Here is a 23,107-nt window from a genome sequence, read left to right as displayed (position 1 = left end):
TAAATGGTTAAATTTTATTTTGGAAATGTTATACTAATTTTATTTGATACTCATGCAATTAATCTACTTTACACAATTTTACATGTATTCACATTCTTATTAAAGGTGTTTTTTCTGCTGAAAAATAAAATGTAAAAAATATTCAGCAGCTGAAGCAGAAGTCAAGCCAAAAAGTATTTCCTCTGAGACATGAATAACTCATGGATTCTTATCCAACTCTAGTTTTCAAACCAGCTTCATACAAACCTTTTGGTCAATTTAAACATACAAGAGAGTACTTGCATATGCCTCTCATTAGCATTAACCGACAATTGAAAAGCAGGATACAGTTTTCTTATTTCTCATAAAACTTTGGGAATTTAATTACTCTTCCAGGATGGAAGATTTGTAGGTAATTCTTCCAGTAATCTTAATGGGAATTCCATGCATTAAAATGTGCATGAATATCAAATTCTAAGAATACAGATTTTTGGTTTAAAAGTTTTTCATTTCCTTTTCCATGTGCATGTAAATCAGCACGGTTAAGCATAAATTGAAAAGGAATTTAGAGTGATTACTTTGTTAGTAGCATATAAAAGGATATTCACATGATAACACAGAACCAGGCGTCACTGTGGAAGCAAGAGCTTTCCAAGGTCTATTAAACTAACAAATGTGATTTCTCTTCTCTTTGATTTGTTTTGTAAAGAATACAAGATCATAACTTAGCTTATTGGATTCCGTGCTTACTGAAACTGGATTGCACATTGGTTGCCAGTTCTACTACTTAGAAATGGTCTGTCACATACTCCACTTCAAGGATCTCACTACTCAGTGCTGAGTACTCAGTATTATGGGGTTTTCCTTACATTATTTTCAGGACAAAGTATTACAATTCATTGCAATCATACAGTAAAGGAACAGTTAATTCTAAACTTCAGGTAATGGGCTTCAGGAAGTTAATGTTACACTAATAAACATTAAAGACAGTTTCATTTCATATTTCATCAGGATGTAATTTCATTTAAGTCAGTGTAAATGCACTGGTATAGAAAGAGCATAAGTGGAAAGACAAGCAGGCTACCTGTGTTCCTTTCAAAGTTTATTTTCAGAGTACCACAATGTATGTAAAGTGATGTTACTATGTTACTTCTCCAGAAAAGCTCCCTTTGGGGTGCCAGGCAAGTTGATGTACAATTACTTTAATGAGCCTTTATTTTTTTTATTTGCTGTCCTTTGTCTGTTTGGTATTACCATAGCTGAATTCTTGTTGGCTTTATGCTGGTCTTGGTAGTTCAATTACTCATGCCTGTAACTGGCATATTTCTTCTAGGCAGCAGCAAAAGCAGTGCTTTATACAAGCCCTGGTAGATAATTTTGGATAATTTCCTTCCTCCTTTCTATTTTTGGAAACATATTTAGGTGATAGGAACAAACACTGAAAAAACCAGCATGAATGTTTGTTACGCAAAAATAATCTATACCATTTTCTGCATTGATTTCAAGTTGTAACAGCAATGAAGGCTTCATTGCAGGTATTCCTGGCAATTAATACCCAGATGAGTTCTTTTGATTACTGCAAGCTAGCAGTTTCGTCTCTCATTAATTGCTGAAATACTTTCAGTCACTGTTGCTTAAACAATATTAATTTTGATTGAATGCGATATTATGCCATATTGTTGAATGCCCACAGGTACTGAGGTGTGACTTAAGATTCTGGCTTTTCACAGTTTTCCTTATCTCCCATTTCATTTTATCAGTTGCTGACTTTTGCTGTTGTCTTTCTTTAAAAAAATAACTTTTATTTTCCTACAGAGCACAATTCTCACAATTGAAAATAAAACTGCTTTTAAAAAGAAATCTCTCTCATATATGTGTACGTAGGTATCTATAGATCAGACAAAGACAATTGGAATCTGTGACAACATCCCAGACATCTACAACTAAAATGGCACCAATACAGATATTAAAATGAGTGCAGCTATTGCAGGTGCAGTTGCATATAGCATCAGAAACAATACCAAATCTCTCTGTGAATAATTCACATTTTCACTGTCTATCAGAGTCTGTTCATCTCACAAGAAATGCATAGTGTAGCTAACCTCAAATACCTCAGCACTAAATATTTGCATTTAAAGTTGAAAGAACAAAGCAATGGGAATCTGCTGGAGTTTTCAAATCTTCAGTACTTTATCAGTTCTTTGCTGGCAAGAGGAATTTTTATATTTATCTACTTGGGAATGGGAAAATAAACAATACAAGTTCTGAGGTGTGTGAGAAAGTTATTATTTGCAACAAAACCTTATCCCTTTCCCACACTCTTTATAAATAGTCTGGACCTACATATATTGAAACCGGACTATATAGTGAGGTGTTTGCAGCAGCAAGGTTCAAGACTGTTAAGGCCTACAAGGTCTCTTCAGTCTTCACATACTCATTTTAGGAGTAAGACTAGATGTGATACATAATCCTATTAGCAGAAATTTTAACATCCTCTAAGAATTTTAGCAGTCATATTGAATCTACACATAATTTAGTGCACATCCTGGTTTATGCAGCAGGCAGAGAAGAGACCAGACATGGAAGAGAATTTTTTGAACCTGATTAGCTGAATTTTAGCAAGATGGCTGTGTATTTGATTTTGCACATTTTTACATTTATTGTTAGTATTAGCATTTTACTTTATGCTGTAAAGCTATTTAGAACTCAAACTAAGATCTTTGAAACTTGTTAAAGGTATATATAAAGCTTTAATCATTAGATAAGGTTGGACCAGATAATCCTTGAAGTCCCTTCCAACCTGGTATTCTATGATAAGTAAGACGATTCAGATACATATGCAAGATAGGTATTAATCAGTATACTGCTAATAAGAGTTGCACCTATGGTACAAGTAATGAATTACTTATATGAAAATTTGAGTACTGTTTTGATCAATTCTGGGGGGATTTTTCCCCTCGTAGGGGGTCAAGGACTCATTTACTCTATTACACATAAGTCATGCTGGTAACCAGTAGTTGAGAACAACAATCACCAAAAAAAATCGTTAGTGATTACACATGGGTGACACTCATACAATCATTATACTGGTCGCCAGGTTGAACAACAATCTGTATGCATACTTAATATGCAGACACCTTATAAATAGCTAATACATGATTAAATGAAATTGCTGTTTTCATAATGAATTAGTGCAAAATCTGTTGTACATAACGTTTGGAATATTTAAATGGTTTAACATACTCCAGTTATAAGTACTCTGCAGCTGGTTGTTATAACACAGATTCATCACTTAAGTATTTTTAAATTGTTTATATGTGTCATTAGAATATGCCGGAATTTGTATAATTTTTTTTTTAAATCATTTGTAATTACTGGGGTCAAACCACAGGCCAATTCTCAGGGAAAAAAAACCAACAACCAATCAGTGTTTCCCTCTTTGGACAGAATGGAACAGAGCAGAAACCAGGCCTTGATTTGCATCACACTTGAATATAAACTGCAACAGCTGCTGCATTTGATCAAGACAAAATTTCTTTACCCAGATCTCATTCGGGGAAGCAAAATGTCATTTTTTTCTAAATCGGCTGTGAAGCTGAGCCTAGTTACATAATGTACACTCTTCCCAAGTTTCCAGCTTGCTGTATTTGCCCAAGAGAGACTTGGATCATGTACAAATTTTGTTCTGAATCTCCACTAATTCTCCCACAAATTTCCAGTGCCTATGGTGTTCCAATGTGTTCAGTGCTATAGACCAACATTGCAAACACTTGAAGGGTAAAGGGAAATTGTTGGCTGCTTCAAGATCATTCTTTTCCAAGCTGAGGGATCCCTCAATATGCACCTGTGTGATTTAGCCTCTGAACATTTTAACACTTTGCACTAGGCACTGTTCCTCTTATTCCATGAAGAGGACATTATGGAAGATAGTGATCAAAATATATTTTCCATATTTCATGTTGAATATGTGAGGAAAATACAGGCATCTATGTTCTCTTGTAATCAATCTGTCAGAATCTGCACAGAACACAAGATACTGTGTGCTCTAGAAGTGTAAGTCATCTGGTATCCTAACAAACAGATGAAAAATAGTTAAAAAACATTAGTCTTATCAGGTGAGGAGAATTTATATCATACTGATAACTGACATGCTAATCAGAACTGTAAAAACCCTTAAACTAAAGAAAAGAATAAACTTTCTTCAACATCATACTAAAAATCGTATTTTTCTAGAAAAGCTCTGCAACAATTGAAAAAGTGTTAATGGCAGACCAAGTCAGTCCTTACATAAAGCGGTAGTTTATACAACTGAGAACAGCAATTTCTAATGAAAATAAATGCACAGAGTGAAATGGCATTTTACCAACTCTGTGGACAGCATGTGTACAGTATGTACAATATTCTATTTCTAGGTGCACTGAGCCATGACAAATATGTGTTTTATATAGATACAATTTCACAAACAAATTGTCATCACTCTGGTTCTTCAGCCATTATTTGTGAGACAAGTGTACATGGGTTGAGTTAAGTCTCTGGCATCTCCCCTTTTCCAAAGTTTTGACACATTTTGCCTGAAAATAAGCTAGAAGGGCAGTATCCTCTGTTCTGCTAAAACTTGCATCTCCTTTCCCCTCAGTAAATTTCCACACCAGTCACAGGACACCATTTATCTTATCATCCCTTGCTACTTCTAAAATAAAGAAATACCGATGAAAAAATACATGAATATTCAGTGAGCTGAATATTGAAGAACTTGTAAACTTCTACTATATGCAAAAGAAGTCCCTTTTATTGAATTACCATGCACTCCCTTTACATAAATGAAACTGAATGGAGGTGTGTTGGGGCTGCCTTTCCTGAAGATCTTTAACAGTAGGATTCATATCCTATAAAATTGTAAACATGTCTTAGAGCTATGAAACAAGCCTGTGATCTTAAGGCATGTTGATGTCATTGGGTAGTATTTTGTAGACACTAAGCCTCCCAAGGAGAAATTTTACCAAAATAATTTCCCCCTTTGAATTTTATACACAGCAAGTACTGTAAGGAGTACAGTTCTACAGCCCTCACATAACTTTTCTTTTTAGTAAAAACCCAGTAGTCTTCTGTGTCAGAATAACTACTGCTACCTTCTGCTTAGGTGAAAGTATCCCATTTGTCCTAAAACATGAATAAATCCTTGGATGTTACCATAAGCAGACCATCAATCAAAGCCAGACTGAACCATAACATCAGCTTCCCAAAAAACTTAGTTTCAAAGAAAAGAACTAATTTGACTACTTCCATGGTGTCTCTGTTCAGCCATTCAGTTTGAAGCTATTCAGCTCCGCACTCTGGCTTTTGCCTATTAAGCACTCTGCATTAGAACCATCCATTTTATCTGAACATTTTAGCATTTTCCTTCAGCACTTGGGTGCTTCTCCATGAGAATTTAATGTTTTGCCTTGGTTCTTGTTCTCTGCTAGCTTGGCAAAATGACTCAGGCTTTTTGATATTTTTCTCAATACTTCAGTGTCTTGCCTCAAAGCTTCTCTTTATTGCGAGGTTCCAATGCCATAGTTTCTTTGAACGCTTTCCCTTCATCCTGGCACTTTGCCTTGCTATTGCAGCATATTCATCTCAGTGCTTTGGTGTTCCACCCATGTGCTTCTACAACCATGTCTTCAAGTCTATGAAATTTTCCTCTAGGACTCTGCTCTAATTCTTTCCTAAACAGGTGGTTCTTTTCAGCTCCAGTGTAAATTTACCAGGCTTAAGGCAAGGTCTGGCGTATCTTAGCAGTGTAACACAGTGCTCCCAGGTAACACAATGTACTCTCCTCCATTCCTCCTCCCACCCAAAATAAGATGAGCAAATACTAATGAATGATCATCAGCTCCTCACACAGGAAGTTAATGCAGTGATGTTTGCCTGGGCTTTTGGTTTTTTTTTTCTTTTTCTTATTCTGATACATCAGAAACTCCTTGGAAGAAATTCTCATGAGAATTTTGCTGCTCCTGGTTGGGTAGTCTTTTCAAGTGGTACTGTCACCAATATCACTAAGCACTGTGGTGCTCCTAAACCCTGAAAATATTTTGTTTCATTAAATACACCAAGCTGAATTTTTATATATAACTGAAAAACAGAGATACTGTAACTTTGAGTGACATATGATAGATACAATCCATGTTTTTTTTAAGTCAGCTACACAGATATCAATCAAGATGTGCACATTTATATAGCTTTAAAAAACTCATATATATATTAATGTTTACACTAGATACTGTAAATATATTCAGCTCTCTTAACACTGAATTTATTTTTGTAGAAAAAATAATCCAAAATTACAGATTCCTTCCTATAAATTGTTCTTCAAAAAAACAGTGGCAGGTTTGGGTTTAGTTTTTTCCTCTCAACACAGCAATCTATTTGTTAAGAGTTCTGTCAGTAACGTGGTGGTCAGTAAGATGACAGAATGACATCAAGACCCCATCACAAGCCATCCAACTTTTAAATCTTACTCTTCAGTAAGTGCTGTGTAAGAGAAGCAAAAAAAAAAAAACCAAAGAGGTAACGAACAACATTCTTATTAGAGTCCTCATCATGTCCTGGAAGCAGCAGGGTTTTGAGATAATGGCAACATGCAGCTATTTACAACTTGTTAACCTTAACACTGGGCTCTGAGAGCCAAACTCTCTCTGCACTAGCTGGCATTTTTCCTAAAATCTTGCAAGCTTTTGTGAAGGAAATAGTCACAAGATTTCAAATCATCTTTTGGAACCTATTGCTATCGTAACAAGAAATGTTCGTTTTAGGGCCCCTGTCTATGGAAAAGTAGGAGTCAGTGGGAGACAGCACAGAAAAGTAGTAGTGGATATGTGAAAAATGGCAAAATGCTTTCCAGTCATCTAGAGAAATGATAATCCAAATGCAAATACACGTAAGAAGGAAATGTAAAGAACACAAGATCTAACACACTGCAACACTGATATTAAGACATACCCAAACACAATGCCACAAGAAAACGTCACGAGACCCTTCCAGTAATCTCCCACCAACAGGCTACATCACAAAAATGATTCTACATAAATGAGAACATTTCTTTACGTTTTGTGGTATTTCAGTCTTAAGCTAGAGTAGACAATGTCCTCATTCATGTCTTGATTTACTTTCATTGTCAGTCAAACTGGTACAAATGCCATGACTGGAGACTGCTCAAGAGGATTCTGCACATGAGTATTTGGGGTCAGAGATAAATTTTACTCAGACAGCTTTATGAAGAAGCTTGCTCAAAACCTGTAAGCCCAATGTTTAGCTCAGACCAGGGTCATAAATTATGACTTTTATGACCACAGCATGTCCATACATATACATAAGAAACACACACATATGCATTTGATAAAAAAGAAAACACACACCTTGAAAAAAATACTCAGTGGCAGGTAATATTTACAAAATATTAAGAAAACTCAGCAGAAGTATCAGTCCTCTTGGTATCACAATGGTTTTATTTTGGAGTCCTGAACATTTCCAGTATGACAATAGGACCACACTCACAGTCATGTACTGAGCTGGTAAAATCATGTTGTGAATGGCAGTGTCAGCTGAAATACATACTATTCATAATGATGAGGCACTGTGAATGCAGCAGTTTGTTATGCATATTATTTGCAAAGAAGGGTGCAACCTCTTGGAAAGCTGAATGAATGCAAAACTACTGTTGTTATGTTCAACAGATGCGGTTAGGACACAGTTCACGTTTTGTTGTTATCCAAGTTTTCAGTACATTTGTGCTTCATTGAAGACTTACACCAACAAAACAAAACTAATGCCAAAATTCACCCGAACTACAAACTGTCTTCTTCATGGCAGTTCTAGAGCTTTCTGAAGAAGCAGGAGATATTAACTGCAAGAAAATGTTCAGAGGAATCTTGGATGACCAATTTCAAACTTGGAAGCAACAAATCTTGATGAATTAGCTTTGGAATATTTATCTGCATTTTATCTTTTAGCAATATATTCAAAACTGTTCCCTTCACTGCATCTGTAATACTTCAGATAAAAAAAAAAAAAACCAAAGATGAAACAAACTGTTTCATCACAATGATGAGTTTTTTGCTAGCACGCTGCTGGGTCAGTCAAGCTTGAGTGAGTAATCAAGGGTATGAACTGCCTCACGGAACGCAAACCTTTTAGCAGTCCTGTGCTGTCACTATTTGATTTACCAAAAAAGTAACTTGCCAAAGGATTGAGCTGGGTTTTTTGATTTTATTTATTTAATCTACAGACCTTCTATTAATTCATTTTTATTTATTTAGAAAATCAGATTTTCAACATAAAGCCCTGCAAGTTGATTAACTATGCAGTAAGGATTTTTTCTTCCACTCTAATGCTCTTTCTAATCTAGAAATGAAGGAAATATTAGTCTCAGGCTTCTTCCCCTCAAATTCAGATCAATGCTGTCTTACCTATAAAATTCTCCAAACAAAATAGTGAAACTGCTTCTCATCTTGCAAACAGACTTACTTTTAATCGGACTTTGTATTCCATTACCTAATGCAGCAGTACAGACCATTTAAAGAGAAACAGCTTTTTGGTTTGTAAATCATCTTTGAGGTTTCTGTTTCATAAGAAAAGTACAGATAACTCATATTCATCTTCTCTTTAATGACTACTCCCAGTAGAATGTTTACAGCTTTTTTAACCTGTAAATCTGATGAATCTCTCAAGAGATTCATTAAAAACTTGAACAGGATTTTCTTCTCTTACAACAAACAATACTCTGGTAGTACCTTCTAATAATGAACACATTCCAAGGGAAATTGAAAATCTGTGATTTCCCTATGGTTATACAGCCCATACATATTATCTATGATGGTAACTATACATTTAAATTACACTATCTTGCCTAGCTATGATTGCAGTGAAGTATCTTTTGTAGAATTTTTTATGGTGATTCAAATAAGGAAAGGATCAGAACAACTGTCTGTGTTCTGAGTTTGCGGATACTGTCTTATATTTGCATAACACTATTTTCTTGTAGTTGCACCAATGCAAAAACAAACAGAATCTGTTTATGTATATGTGCCTCATTCAGAGCATTTAATACCAAGCTTCTACAATGAACACTTGTAATATCCTAATAGATACAGCCTGGATTAGCAGTAGAATAGTGTAAGTAGCTCACTTTATATCCAAAGCTGACCATATATGGTTCTATGTCCTACTCCTGATCATCAGTCAAGGAACAGTGTTTGCTGTTATCACTAGTTCACACTGGTTCATCAGGGCATTTCTTTTATTAATATTTGTCTCATATAATAGCCCATCCCTAAATACAAGATAGAAAAAACGTCATTTGTAAATGTTCCCAGTTGATGGCAAAAATAGAAAACCTAAATGATAAAGAGTAACTGAAAACCAGTTTGTCCCCTCCTCCGCACAGTGGGGGGAAAAAAAAAAAAAGGCAAAAATTATTTTCTGCTGGAGATGACTAACTATATTGACATTTTTATATTCAGCACCATCAGGGTTGATCATCTCAAAGCAAGCCTAAGCCCCGTGTATTAAATACATGCTAACAAGCAGAGAGTGCTCATTGCAGATCTCTTTCTATGGCATACACTTCTTCTATAGAATATTCTGCATATTTAGGAAATTTTATAGCATACTGTAGATCAGCACTTTATTATTAAATTTCCCAGTGATAGAAAAACAGTCCCCATGCAGGGTACCTCCTGGAACTCAGGGAAACTTTGATTTAGTTCCTTGGCCTAGCGAAGATTTCCCTGTATACCATCTGCTCTTTTCGTTTATTTAAAATCCACATCTGCAGGGTTCTGAAAATATCAGACTAAGAGCATCTAATGGTACAAATGCAATACAGCCTTTTACGTGCATTCATTAAGATAAACAAATAATTAGGATAAGAAGCTTTCCTTGATGTAATCTGAAGGAAACAGTCCATCATTGTGGAACAACTATGTTTAATGACCAAGCAACTACAAATAAACTGCAAACAGCAGAGATTTATGGAAATATTTAAGTAAAACCTAAGTATTTTTCAAGGGAATGGAAGTGTTTTGTTCAGACAGGAGAAACAAAATGTATGGTGAAATAGTACAGCAAGAGTCAAGGATGGAAAATACCAAGTGAGTACATTCAGTATTCTGCTGATCTTTCAGTTAAAATTGGCCCAAAATACACCAACACAAACCCATGGAAGTAATTTTTAACCTAAATGTGAGTTAAATTTAGTATATGCAGTATTATGATCTGGATGAGGAGATTGAGTGCCCCCTTAGTAAGTTTGCAGACAAGTTGGGTGGGAGAGCGTTGACCTGACCTGCTAGAGGGTAGGGTGGCACTACAGAGGGATCTAGCCAGGCTGGATTGAAGGGCTGAGGCCAACGGCCTGTGGTTCAACAAGGCCAAGTGTCAGGTCCTGCACTTGGGTCACAATAACCCTCTGCAGCGCTATAGGCTTGGGGCAGAGTGGCTGGAGCTGCCTGGCAGAAAAGGACCTGGGGTGTTGGTCAACTGTTGGCTGAACATGAGCCAGCAGAGTGCCCAGGTGGCCAAGAAGACACAAGCATCCTGGCTTGTTATCAGAAATAGTGTGACCAGCAGGACTCAGGAGGTGATCATCCCTCTCTACTCAGCACTGGTGAGGCCCCACCTCAAATACCGTGTCCAGTTTTGGGCCCCTCACTACAGGAAAAACATTGAGGTGCTGCAGCGTGTCCAGCGAAGGGCAATGAAGCTGGTGAGGGGTCTGGAGCACAGGTCTTGTGAGGAGTGGATGAGGGAGCTGGGGGTGTTCAGCCTGGAGAGAAGGAGGCTGAGGTGAGTCCTTATCACTCTCTGCAACTCCCTGAAAGGAGAGTGTAGAGAGATGGGGTTGGTCTCTTCTCCCAAGTAACAGGTGATAGGACAAGAAGAAACAGTCTCAAGTTGTGCCAAGGGAGGTTTAGACTGGATATTAGGAAACATTTCTTCACTGAAAGGGTTATTAAGAATTGGAAGAGGCTGCCCAGGGAAGTGGTGAAATCATCATCCCTGGAGCTAAAGATGGGTAGATGTGTTGCTAAGGAACATGGATAAGTGGTGGACTTGGTAGTGCTGGGTTAGTGGTTGGACTCGATCATCTTAAAGGTCTTTTCCAAGCTAAATGAGGCACCTTCATCACTACCTTCCGGTGCACAATTTTTGTTTGGCTGTGAGCTTTGTAAAATAATTGCATGATGAAAGAAAGAATAAATTAGAGTTTCTGTAATAGTAAAGATCCTTTTTAGAGAATTTTTAAGAACCTTGGTTTCACTTACAGTGGTCTTCTTTTATTTAGTGAAAAAATTAAATTTCTGTCCAAAAAAATGCTGCCTATTCTCAACTTTGTCTTATTTTTTCTGTGTACAGTCCATACATTGTTAAGTCCCTCTCTAGAAACTGCATTTCTAGTACTTTTGTAGTGAACCTGTCAATCAACCTCCAGACACTCTTGTAGTAAAGAGCACTAAACCATCAACATGAAGAATCAGTAGAATGCTCTTCACAAATACCAACAAAATTACACTCCACCTAACGTGTCCACTACAGAAAAACCTCAGGAAAAACTGAATTAACAAGTTTGTCTTGCAGCTCTGATTGTCAACTAACTTAGGTCTTGTAGGACTAAGGGAAAAGAATCAGTCTCAGGTTTTCTTGCCCTCAGCTCAGTTTGTAAAGCTGAGGCTTCTGCTTTCCAGTGGGTTTTTACAGAACAAAAATGTACAGCAGGTCCTCCTCAGAAGCATAAAGAAAACTAAAAGTGTTTCACAGATCAAAAGCAGGTCTTTAAACTGTATTCAGAACAGCACTGTAGAAAGACAGTGAATAGCCGACTTGTTGAATGGCAGCCTGTCTAGATAACCTCAGTTCAAGGAGGCCTCCAAAAATTACAGCAGATAGCACACACTGAGACAGGAATAGCAAACAATGTTGAGATCCAAATCCAAGAACAACAATAACAGCTCTCTTCTCTTCACTAGTAGGTTCCTCTTACTGTCCTGTTTCTCACTTCTTCACTACTCCTTGAACCAGAACAGCAAGGACATAGCAAGCTCCTGAATTTGAGGGGGAAAATCACAATCGAGACAAAGAGAAAAGGTATGACCTATATAGAGGAGTCAGTGTCTTTTTCATAGAACCACAGAGCAGTTCAGACTGGAAGTCACCTCTGGAGATGCTGTCTAGCCAAGCCTACTTAAAGCTTCTAAGTTACATTAGCTTGCTTACGTGCCTTAGGTCAGGCTTTGAAAATTTCCAAGGATTCTTCTCAATATCAAGTGAAAAATCTGTGTTGTATGCGAAAAGGAGAAACCACTTCAAGTATTTCTTTTGGTTTACCATCAAGATTATCTTACGTGCTTGCAGTTTCAAATAACTCACACTTTATATCCCCAGGAAACTCAGATGAATACACAGTTTAGGTTTGGGAAAATAGAAAATGGCAAAGGATCTAGTGCAAATTAGCATGCATAACCCATCCTAAAATCACACTGCTGTCAAGGACATCGAGGAACTCTTCATATTGACAGAAATATGTAACTACAACTAGGGCTGCCTTTTACAGGGTCCTTCATAAAACTGATAGGATCTCCAAAATTTGAGAAAGAAATTAGCTGTTGCCAGCCCACAAAGGATTTGATATGTTTCTCCCTCCAAAACAGTTACGGCTGAGGTTGTAAGACCCGCGTCGGTCAAAGCTGTATGTACTAAGAGAAAAGGAAAGGAGGAAAATCTGCCGTAACCATGGTTCACAAAATGATGGATGGCATCCTTCATCTGTTCTTACGCATCACAAAATAGTCTATTAAAAACGCTAATTCCCTCAGCGATCAGACTAAGAAATATCTGAGCATATCTAACTTTTGTGAGGCTCATCAACGGGTATTTTACTACCACAGTGACTTACTGAAGCTGTTTCCAACAGTATTTTGAAATATCATTTCAACTTCACTGTCCCTTAGCAGTTCCCTACATTTTATCTGTCTTCCTCATCAGACATATTTGTAATATCACAGTGTTACATATTTATTCTATTTACATATAACCAGTCATTAAAGATATGCCCTGACCAAGTTACCTCTTTAATCACTGAAACATCCCAATTTTTTCAGATACTAGTTTCTGTTGGCTGATAAATATCTCCATTAACCACTGTCTCACAGTTCAGCAGATCACCGAAATGACAACTTTTGCCTCAGCAATGACTAAATCAAGACATAGATCTAATATTCTGAAGTGACTGAATTTCCAGAATTTAGTTAATTTTGCAATAGCCATACTATACCACCTGCCAGTCTCATCTAAGTCACTTACTCTAAACCTTTTTCCAATGATTTCTTTCAAGCTTTTTTAGCATTTATAATACAATAAAACCTAAAAGTACCATACCTGCCAAAATGAATAACATGTAAAGAACTGAGACTGTATTCATTTTTTTACAGACTGATGTTGCACTATTTTTGACTCAGGCATTATTTTTTAAATACTCATTTTTGTTAAGTGCACAACAAAAATAGAAACATCAACATTAAGGGGACTTGTAACAAATGGCACTTATATGAAGCCAGATGAGGCTTTCGTCAGACTTAACAGGAAAATATTCTGGGGGTTTACAATTTCCCATTGAAGTTAAACAATAACCAACACCTGAAACCTGCTTTAACTTAGAAGATAAAAAAAAAATACCAAAAGAAAACAGCTACTGAACAAATTGTATAACACAGTGTATGAAGCTAAGCAGTCTCAAATAGCAATATTTTGTTAATTAAGAATTTGTGGTAATTTTAAAATAACCTACACAGTGATTCCTAAGAACATTACTGAAACACAGACTTGGAGCCAAATTCCATTCATAATGTTAGAAACTCCTTACTGAATTTGAGCTGTGTAAAGCAATACAATCTCAAAAAAGACATCCTATCCCAAATTTTTTACCACTATTTTTATCTGAAATTCGGGCAAATTTCACTCTGTTTTTTTCCTTTTTATGGAACTCTTTCTGCTGTGTTTTAACTTCAGTTTATTGCCACAGTTTGCCTGCCTGGATTTTAAAGCTTAGATGAATAGAAAGTAAAAAGGATTCCTTTTTCCAACTGGAATTCATGCTTCATGTGGTTGCCTTGAAATATAATGGGGTCTTCTTCCCATGCTGAAGGTTCAACTCAGTAACAGCTAACGATACCGGCTGGCTGATGCTTAACTGTGTCTGTTTGATGAGCCACAAAATACAGAATGTTAAATAAGAAGTAATAGGCCCCAAACTCAACCCACATCATGACACTGTACAGCCTTACTATAATAGATTAATTTCTCTGACAGCTTTTCTAATTCTTCTGCTCCTCCTCTCTACTTAAGTATTTAAAAACTGCTTGAATAAAACAGGACATAAAAATTCATTTAAATATTTTGTTTTGTGCATCTCTGGTAAGAACTGCGAGTTTGTAGCTTAAGTTCATAGTTTGGTTTTAGGTTTTAGATAGAATAATCACCCTTAAGTTCCACCGTATTTTGAATATTGGATATCACTAGTTTTAATGTCACTAATATTCAAAGAAATGTAAGAAAACATGAATGAGATACAAACTGTTATTATAACCAGTCTTTAACAAAAACGGTACTGTTTTCAAAAACACTTAAAAGATTTGTGAAAGCAGGCAAGCTTCAGGCTCTTTCAGAGTCCAGCTCACTTTGAAAATGGGACTTGGACACCCAAACCATGGAAGTGCTTTTGAAAATACTAGTCTTGCCCCAGTTCCATGGTAAAAATTATTAGTTTACTGCTTTCCAATGTCAATTAACTAAGTTAATTCAAAGACACATTGTTTTTAAATAACCTAAAGAAACTGAGTTTCTATAATCATTGAAGAGGAATGTGAATTTTTGGATGTTTTATACTTGTTTCCTCATTGTGGTATAAAGGAGGCAAGGGTCATTAAAAAGCTTTCACCTACGTGACACTTGTATTTCTGTTAGAAAATATCCTTTCACTATATATTATGCTCTAATAAACAAATTGGTCAAATTTAAGAAGTGAGAAAGAGCGAGCACCATGTAAATTCAATTTGCTGTGTTTTCAGGGACAAGAGAAGTAAGCAGGAATTTTTAAACGCTTCCATTAAAACATTCAAAAGTGACACGGGCAACACCCAAACTCTTTAAAGAGTCGTCGTTATTTAGTCACCCAGAACCTCTCTTCCTTTAGCACATAAGCTTCAGGTTGCTCAGAGACGTCCCTGGCTCCATAGGGGCACAGCACATGGTACTGGTTCATTGCTCATCAGAAGGTCATCAACATCCAACACATCTTCACCTTACTGCTCAGTGAAGAAAACAACAGTTTCTGACCGCACACACACTCGGACACAGACTATTCATGTCTTTGCTTTCTGACTCACATTGGTTTTTTTAAATGGTCCCCATTTTTTTTCTGATATGCCAAACGTCTTTCTGCCCCTCTTTGTAGCCTGAAACACCCTGAGTTAATGATCTATGAACCCATCTCAAACATACTTTGTATTATGCTTTAGGGTACCTTCAGAGTAGTTCTTGAAAATAGTTTTATTTGTATTTGTAGATAAAGCTAAACTGTGAAAGACATAAGCTAACTGATATTTGACTGAACATATTGTCAAAACATAAATAAATATAACTGATGGCCCACAATTCTGTAGCCTGCTGAAGAGGTACTTTAAAGAGTTTTTTGGGAAGTGTGGCTTATGATGTTCTCATAAATGTATTATCTTTTTAAGGAGATTACATGGGAAAAACAAGAGGATGTGGGAAGAATATGTGAATACCAAAAATGTTACGATAGTTTCATTTTGTAGTCGTCGTTATTCCAGATCGATTATATACAATTAAAATATACTTACTTTCCAGTATCTAAGGTCCCTTCTATAACTTTCATTCTTCATATTTACTAATGCCATAAACAATTCTACATGTGCACATATGTGATTTTTTTCCCTCAAGTTTATGGTGGAATGGTGAAAACTAAAGGAGTTATACCTGCCACTTCAGCTGCTATTTGGCCAGAGGAAAAGGCCATTCTCAGTTATCTTATAAAACCAGAACAAACGGACTAGGACAACAAAACCCTTGATTTACTTTATATCCAGCTTTCTTTAATAAGTCATAAAATTACAGACACCCTGATCATGAATTTTAAAAAGAATTCTCTGATAATTAGACACGAATGAACACTTGTCTGACAAGCACTTAACTGATCTCCTGTAGTAGAGTCCCGATTACAGGAAACTATTATGAAACCCTTAGCTGGAATCCATTCATTCTGGGAAAGTCTCACTTGCAGACAAGCAGGGAGATGAACAGAAAATTAATTCTATGCATTTCATTCCCAATTTTCATCCCAAAAATTATTACTGTGTTGCCTTGTATTCTAGATGTTCGTTTCCAACACAGTGCCACGTACATTTCCAAGGGTCCATGAAATGACTGACAAAGTAAAGCCGTTACTCCATTTAATGATAGCTTTAGTTTCATGCCTTATATCTTGCATATATTTATAAGTTACTGGCAGCAACTATAATCTGAACAAACTACTGCAGTGAGGTGCCAAATTATTCGAGTCCAGAGTTACACATGCACATTACAGTTCCTGTTAAGTCACCATTTAATGAAGTTTCAAAACACTAGAGTTCCGAACTCTGTGCTTTTCTGTAGGGAATGCTACAGCACACTCTTCAGCTGTTTAACATTGACAAGTCTAAGTCTTTCAACATAAACATTGGGCAAGCCCTAAGAAAATCCCTTTCCAGTTTGTGAATCCAATCTGCACCTTCACACGATGCTTCCTATTGAAGCTACTCTCCATTTCTAGAAGACAACTACCCCCACACCTAGGTGAAAGCAGTGACCCAGGTAACCCTGTGCCTCTCAGGGGCCACAGTTTCATACCTGCTTGTCAAAAGACAGGAAGATACGTACTTCTATCATGACAAAAGCAACCACAAAACCTGCATAAATGACTAAACATGGGTTTAAACTATGACTTCCATTAGCAGAGATAAAACTCAGTTCCTTCGCAAAGACATGAAACTTCCCTTCTCAGTAGGATTATCAAAAACTGTGACCTTCTAATGAAATGGGAGTTACAGGCTAAAGGCAGGCAGTTGACTTTTTTATAGCTGCTCCCTACGCTACACTGTAATGGCACCTGTAGTTCTGTCATCCTCCAGATACTTTTGACATTCCTTTTGGTGGGCACATATGCATCTGATGTGCCAGGAACTCAAGCCGGAAACAAGACTGGATGTGGCTTTCATGTGCCCACGTATGCGATCATAGATCCAGTAGACTGCAGATTTCCAGACATACATTTATTTGTTTAACAAGATAGCACAGAGCAGTAACAGTGACTGTGTAAGCAGTTGGTTAAATGAAATATGCTGTGCCTAAAGCATTCCAAACTTTTTACTTGGGTTTTTTTCCCTTTAGCATGTATTTCCTGCTACTTCAGTAGGCAGCATAAAGCGCACATAATTACTAATTAAATTCTTACAAAAATAATAAAACTATGTCCTTAAGGATATAGCGGATAAACACTGATATACAAACAGACTACATCACCAGTGACATCTTATTTCTAGACCAGCTTGGAGGAAGAGAATCATCCCCAAAACAACCATATCAAAGTAGTGCACAAGGGAAGATGTTCCCTTGGCAGGAAAACGAAGCAAGCGAAGTTTCTTAGCACAGTGAGCTGCCATATGAAACCCCACGGTGATGGGTTTTAAATACAGTGGGCCACCTCTGTTTATAATTTCACTGTGGAATTTGGAAGTCTCCAACAATTTCAACGTTCATGTGTCTCTCCAAGAACATATCTGGCTCCACTGATCTGGTGACGGAGGTTGCCTTGAAATTATAGAATCCTTGCGGAGTGTAGTGCAACTTAAGTGAGGGAAAAAAACAGTCACTTCAAAACAACTTCCCTGAAAAGTCAGCAAAGAACTTGCTGTTAAACAGGCAAAGTTCTGTCAGCCTTGCAAGGTAACTCTCCCCAGCAACGCCTTCTGTACCCCAGTAACATGCTGAGCTCCTAAGAGAGTGGCAGAAAGTGAAGTATGTACATTATATAAAGCAAGAAGCTGAAGCCCTGCTCTGACAGGCATTTTTTCACAGACTGCGGGAAGCTCTGGCTCAGGCCATGTTGGACCAAGATGGCTAAATCTTACATAATCTAGGCCAAAACAGTTTTCTGAAATGAAGTCATTTTCAACAGGATATTTATTAAAAGCAATGACAAAAGACTTCAGATAAAAGAATGTTTAGTTTACAGAAAACTCTTTACAGCGTGTTATTCACTGTCAAAACGACGATGATTTGATTGTATCTACAGACTAACTTCCAGTCTTTTTCATCTGTATTCTAATTTTTACGTTAACTTTCCTTGGACCTTCATGAAACCTCTTGTGCAAGCCGGGTATGTCTGGTGGGGGTTTTTTAACATTCAGATATGAAATCTTACTGCATGATTGCGAAAACATTAGTCAGTTTTCATATTTGGAAACATGATTATTTTCTAAAAAGTTTTTTTAAATTAAAAAATATATATATATATATCTTCTATTCACTTGTGCCAGAGGTGGTAAATACTATTATTATCACTCAAAAGGTATTTTCTACTAATGCCACTTTTACTCACAATATAACATACTAAAGACAAATTTAAGGACAGTTTAAACTCTTCTTTCAGTGGAGCTTTTAAACGTGCAAAAGCTATAGAAGCTTTTATTCTTTCTGGCAAGTCACACTACTAATTCAGAAACCGTAATTGAAAAAGACTGTTTTAAACCTATTTTCCTTACTTTACCGTTGGATAATGAGAATGGGAGTCTCCCCACAGATCTTAAGGGATAATCAAATTCCCATTTGCACCCTAAATTTCCTGCTTCATATTACTTGCCTGTATATTCACAGGGAGAGTGAGTTTTCAGAAGACCCAAGAAAGATATGGTCACCACTACTTCACTGCACTGAAGACAGACAACTGTTACAAATTCCCTCTCGGTGATCTCACTGCAGAAAGAGGTTAATTGGGACAGAAGGCTATTCATATCCATTATGAATTTTTATTTAAATGACAAAACTTTCATTCAAACAATACTTATTTATTTCATCCAATCTAAAATACTTGGAACACAGCAAGCTATATCTTGAACCTACTACTTGAACATAGGTACTATATAGCACATGCAACTGCAACATCCAATCTGCATATTTTTAATTATAGTCTTTTTAACTTTTAACCAGAAATATGCACAAAATTATTATCAGCATTCCCATACTTTGTCCGCAGAGATGAAGCAGCTACTTCACTGTTAGAAGATGGCTATCTAATGGAGACAGGTAATTGTAAAAGATTTCGGGTGCTTTAGAAGACAGGGTCTGTTTAAGTGTCAACTGACCATTAGTCCCACTGGCTGTCCTCACGATGGAAATCATGATTACCACATCCACCTGGCCACTGTGCTTTAGCAGCAGCAGCAGCTGCTCCCAAATGCTTTGAAAACTTGGGTCAGACAATGAACATTATTCAAAAATGTATAGTTCTGAGTAGCTCATAGAAAGGATAACTTCACTGGTTCAGATAGGAGGTTTAGGGTTTGGTTTTTTTCTTGTAACTTAACCCTCAAAAGAACTACCTGGAATAACGCCAAAGGCATTAGCTCTAATACAATCTAAAAGTGAACTATTAAACTGAGACCTGACTAACCCCTGTTTTGAGCCAGTGCACTTCTCCTTTAAGAGAAACCTGCTTAACAATCACAGGCCTCTCTAATCCAGGTGCAAACACTCACCTGGATCCACAAGGGGCTTTCCAAATCTGAAAGGATTTTTTTTTTTCCCTTTTCATCTCTAAATTTTTCAGGCAGGTGTTATTTTCTACTAAGCCTTCTATAAATTCAACTTAACAGTGCTCTATTAGCAAATGCCTCTTGTTGTTATACTTCATTGCTTAGTATATCTTTTATTTTAATATATCAATGTGTTTAACTTAAGTTTAGAGCCCATCTTTAAAACTAGCTGTTAAATTACTAAGCAAATGGGTGTTTTAATGGAAAGACTGACATATTCTTAACTATGGGAGCGTGAATGGCTCCACTACAGGATTACTGAAGCCCATGTAGAATACAAATGCAATACAGGACCACAGGTTCAGATCTTTGATCTCCCTTTTTTGCAGAGGCTGTGATGTATAAAGCCAATTCCACCGAGCAGACAGTACTACACTGAATATAAAGTATCCTTTAACTATAGCAAGGCTCACATTTAAAGAAATGCTGCAAGGATGAACAATGCAGCCATGAAGCAGAGGAGTTCTGTAGCAAAAATACAGACCAAGATCTGCATGGATAATCATAGTTTCGAAAGACAAATTTTTCCTCAGCTGTTATTTGACAAAAAATGGAGTCAAATCTGGAACATTTCTACATGCAGAAGTACAATTAAAGCACACTGCTGCCTCTTTCTATGAAAAAAGTAAGCTATGAATACTTGCTTTATTTTCCAGATTAAGCATCATTCCCCTAAGCAGCATAACAAATGATCTTAAAATGTGGAAACCAACAGTCTCAACTGACTATGGCTTGAAATTTAAACACATCTTTTCCAGATCTCTCTTTAGAGGAAGAACCTTCTGCCTACTGAGCTAACACTAAGCTCCCTGGAGTTTAGCCATGAATATTCTAAACCCATCTCTTAAATTCACTAAAAGTTGTCTTTTGCCAAAATAAAATGCTTAAGAGGAATTCAATATGCTTACGCTGCTTTTCTCCATTTTATTTAAAATAAGTGTTTCCATCTCAACTTTATGCCAAATACACAGCAAGAGAGAGACTAGACTGTGGAGCTATTACCTCAGGTTTTGTACACAACTCAAACAAGAAAGCTAATTACTTCTGAGAACATCAGACATTTGGGTTTGTTTTATTCTATATAATTTTGCATTTTACCAGCTCTTTTGCAGTTACAGGTAAATCCAGTTGAGTGCTCTGACAGGAAGGTCTCTGCTGCTTACATCAGGTATAACTTAGGTGCTTCTAAGAACTGGTTCTTTCCGCTCTGTGCTGTTTATTTGTATGCCAACTTTGCATGCGTGGAAATGTTAGTAAAGAAATACAGAACGGTTTTTCCTGTCTTACCTCTTTCAGCCTGTGTAACCTGACAGATCAATGTTACTTCCACTGCTGACAAGCAAAAAGTTAAAATTTATCTTTGGCGTAATCTTTTTGTTCTCTTTAGGTTTCCTTTCAGTAAGGCTTGAAGAAGATGTTCTTTGTGGCTCAGTTCTCTATGCCAGAATAAAATTTAGCACAAAAATCATGCAAGGGTGAGTTGATAACATCTACTGTCCTCAGCTCTGCTCTGGTTCAATAAACTTCAACATCTTCTCCCCTCCTTTGCCAATTGAGATAAGCAGCAACAATTACTCAAAATGTATTATCAACTGAAGCTCAAAAAGCCAGGATCAGCTGAGTCCACACCATCTCTCTCAAGCTTACAGTCTTTCATTGTCCAGGAGGGGCAAATAAGTCCCCTTTGCCTCTCGACATACACCTCGCAGCTACTTCTTACAGGCAACTACACCAAGGTTGCAAAAGGAAAGTCAGATAAATCCTCTGCTTTCCAGACTGCCTACAAGGTTTCTGCTTGCAAGCAGCAGGCTGTAAAGCTTTGTGCCATTATGGCAAAAGTCACAAACGAACCATCCTTTTCTTCCCCAAGCGATAAAATTCTCTCCTTGCCTTTCTGTGTTCTCCTCTCTCCTTGCCTTTCTGTGGTCTCCATGGCTGAAACCAAGAATTCATTGGACATCACTGCAATGCCTCTAACCAATTCTAACTGCATCCAGAGCTTGAGCAAATTAAAATATATTTCGGCTTGATCTGGTTTTTATCCCATTCCAGTACTCCTCATACACAGCAACTTTAAGCTTACAGACATCCCTCCACGGTTCAAGAAAATCCTTCAATCAAAGAACTTCATTTACAATCCAGCATAGTTTTTCCTTTCTCATCTCTCCACAGCAGCAAGGCATTTTGATGCAATCCTCATTTAATGCAATCTCCATTACAGGATTATGATCACATCAATAAAATGTTCCATATGTGGGATTTTTTTTTTCCATCCCTCTCCCTCTCTCATTAATACTAGGCACTGTATCTGCAAAAACCCCACCAAATCAAACAGGATGATGGGATGCTCCAGGGAGGTAGCGGGGGGCACACATTCAACAAAATGCAACAGCCAATGCAAACTGCCCATCAGAGAGGGAGACCGTGGATCTCCTCATTCCTGAGCTGGGAGTTAGCTCAGTGTCCGCGCTGCGAGCACAGATCTTAACCCTGCTGTGCTATTAGACTAAAAATAAATACGTCTTTTGCAATCACTTGTGAGCTCCCTGCACTTTTCACAGGAGCAGACTTTCATTTTACTTGATCGGTTCCAGCCTATCAATGCTGTTCCGGATGAACTGCCGATGCTCTGCTGAAAGGGGGGTGCTGGACAAAAGATGCCACAGAAAAGGATATAAAAATCCCTCTTTTCCCCAAGTCCCCTCCTTACCTTCAGTGCCTTCTCTGCACGAGATGTCAATCTACATGGGCTCCTCAGCACATCATCAAGGCGTTTAGAGTAGAGAAGGCTGCCCCACTGCATGGAAGTTAGACCGCTTTGCAACAGCAAATCCTCGATCCAAAACACAAGCCGCTGCTTCCCATGCAGTGTGCCGAGCACGATTCACAAGCGACTTCCACATAGGAATAAAATTGTAAAAGAAAGGGAGGGAAAAAAAAAAAAAAAGGTATTCTAACTTTTAGGTAAGCCTGAGTTTGTTTTATTTCTGTTGGGCTTAGTTAATTAATTGCTTTTGCCGCTGCAAAAGGACAGAAAGGCAGTCGCGCCCTGGAAGCCCCACACCAGTCCGCAGAGGTCCTGCCGCGTAACCTAAGTTGCGCGGAGAGACTCTGAACTCGGCGCCGCTCGGCCGCGCAGCCCGCACGCTCCCCTCGCCCGCGGGGAGCGCGGCGCCGGGTCCCCCCGGGGGCAACCGCTGCCGCTGGACGCTCGCCCTCCTCCG

At 37.5% G+C, this 23,107-nt stretch overlaps 1 protein-coding gene across 2 annotated transcripts in view; it reads right to left on the bottom strand.

Moving 5' to 3' along the window:
• Window positions 1-23,083, bottom strand: part of PCDH11X (protocadherin 11 X-linked) — a 504,069-nt gene extending 480,986 nt beyond the window's left edge. For both annotated transcript variants that reach the window (XM_014955203.1, XM_014955204.1), the window contains exon 1: window positions 22,594-23,083. The gene's annotated coding sequence lies outside the window, so the exon portion shown is untranslated. The remainder of the gene's footprint in view (window positions 1-22,593) is intronic.
• Between the last annotated feature and the right edge of the window lie 24 nt (window positions 23,084-23,107).

Source organism: Calidris pugnax, unplaced genomic scaffold, assembly GCF_001431845.1.
Source record: "Calidris pugnax isolate Ruff unplaced genomic scaffold, ASM143184v1 scaffold38, whole genome shotgun sequence".
Classification (NCBI taxonomy): domain Eukaryota; kingdom Metazoa; phylum Chordata; class Aves; order Charadriiformes; family Scolopacidae; genus Calidris; species Calidris pugnax.
This window is presented reverse-complemented; position numbering and strand designations above follow the sequence as displayed.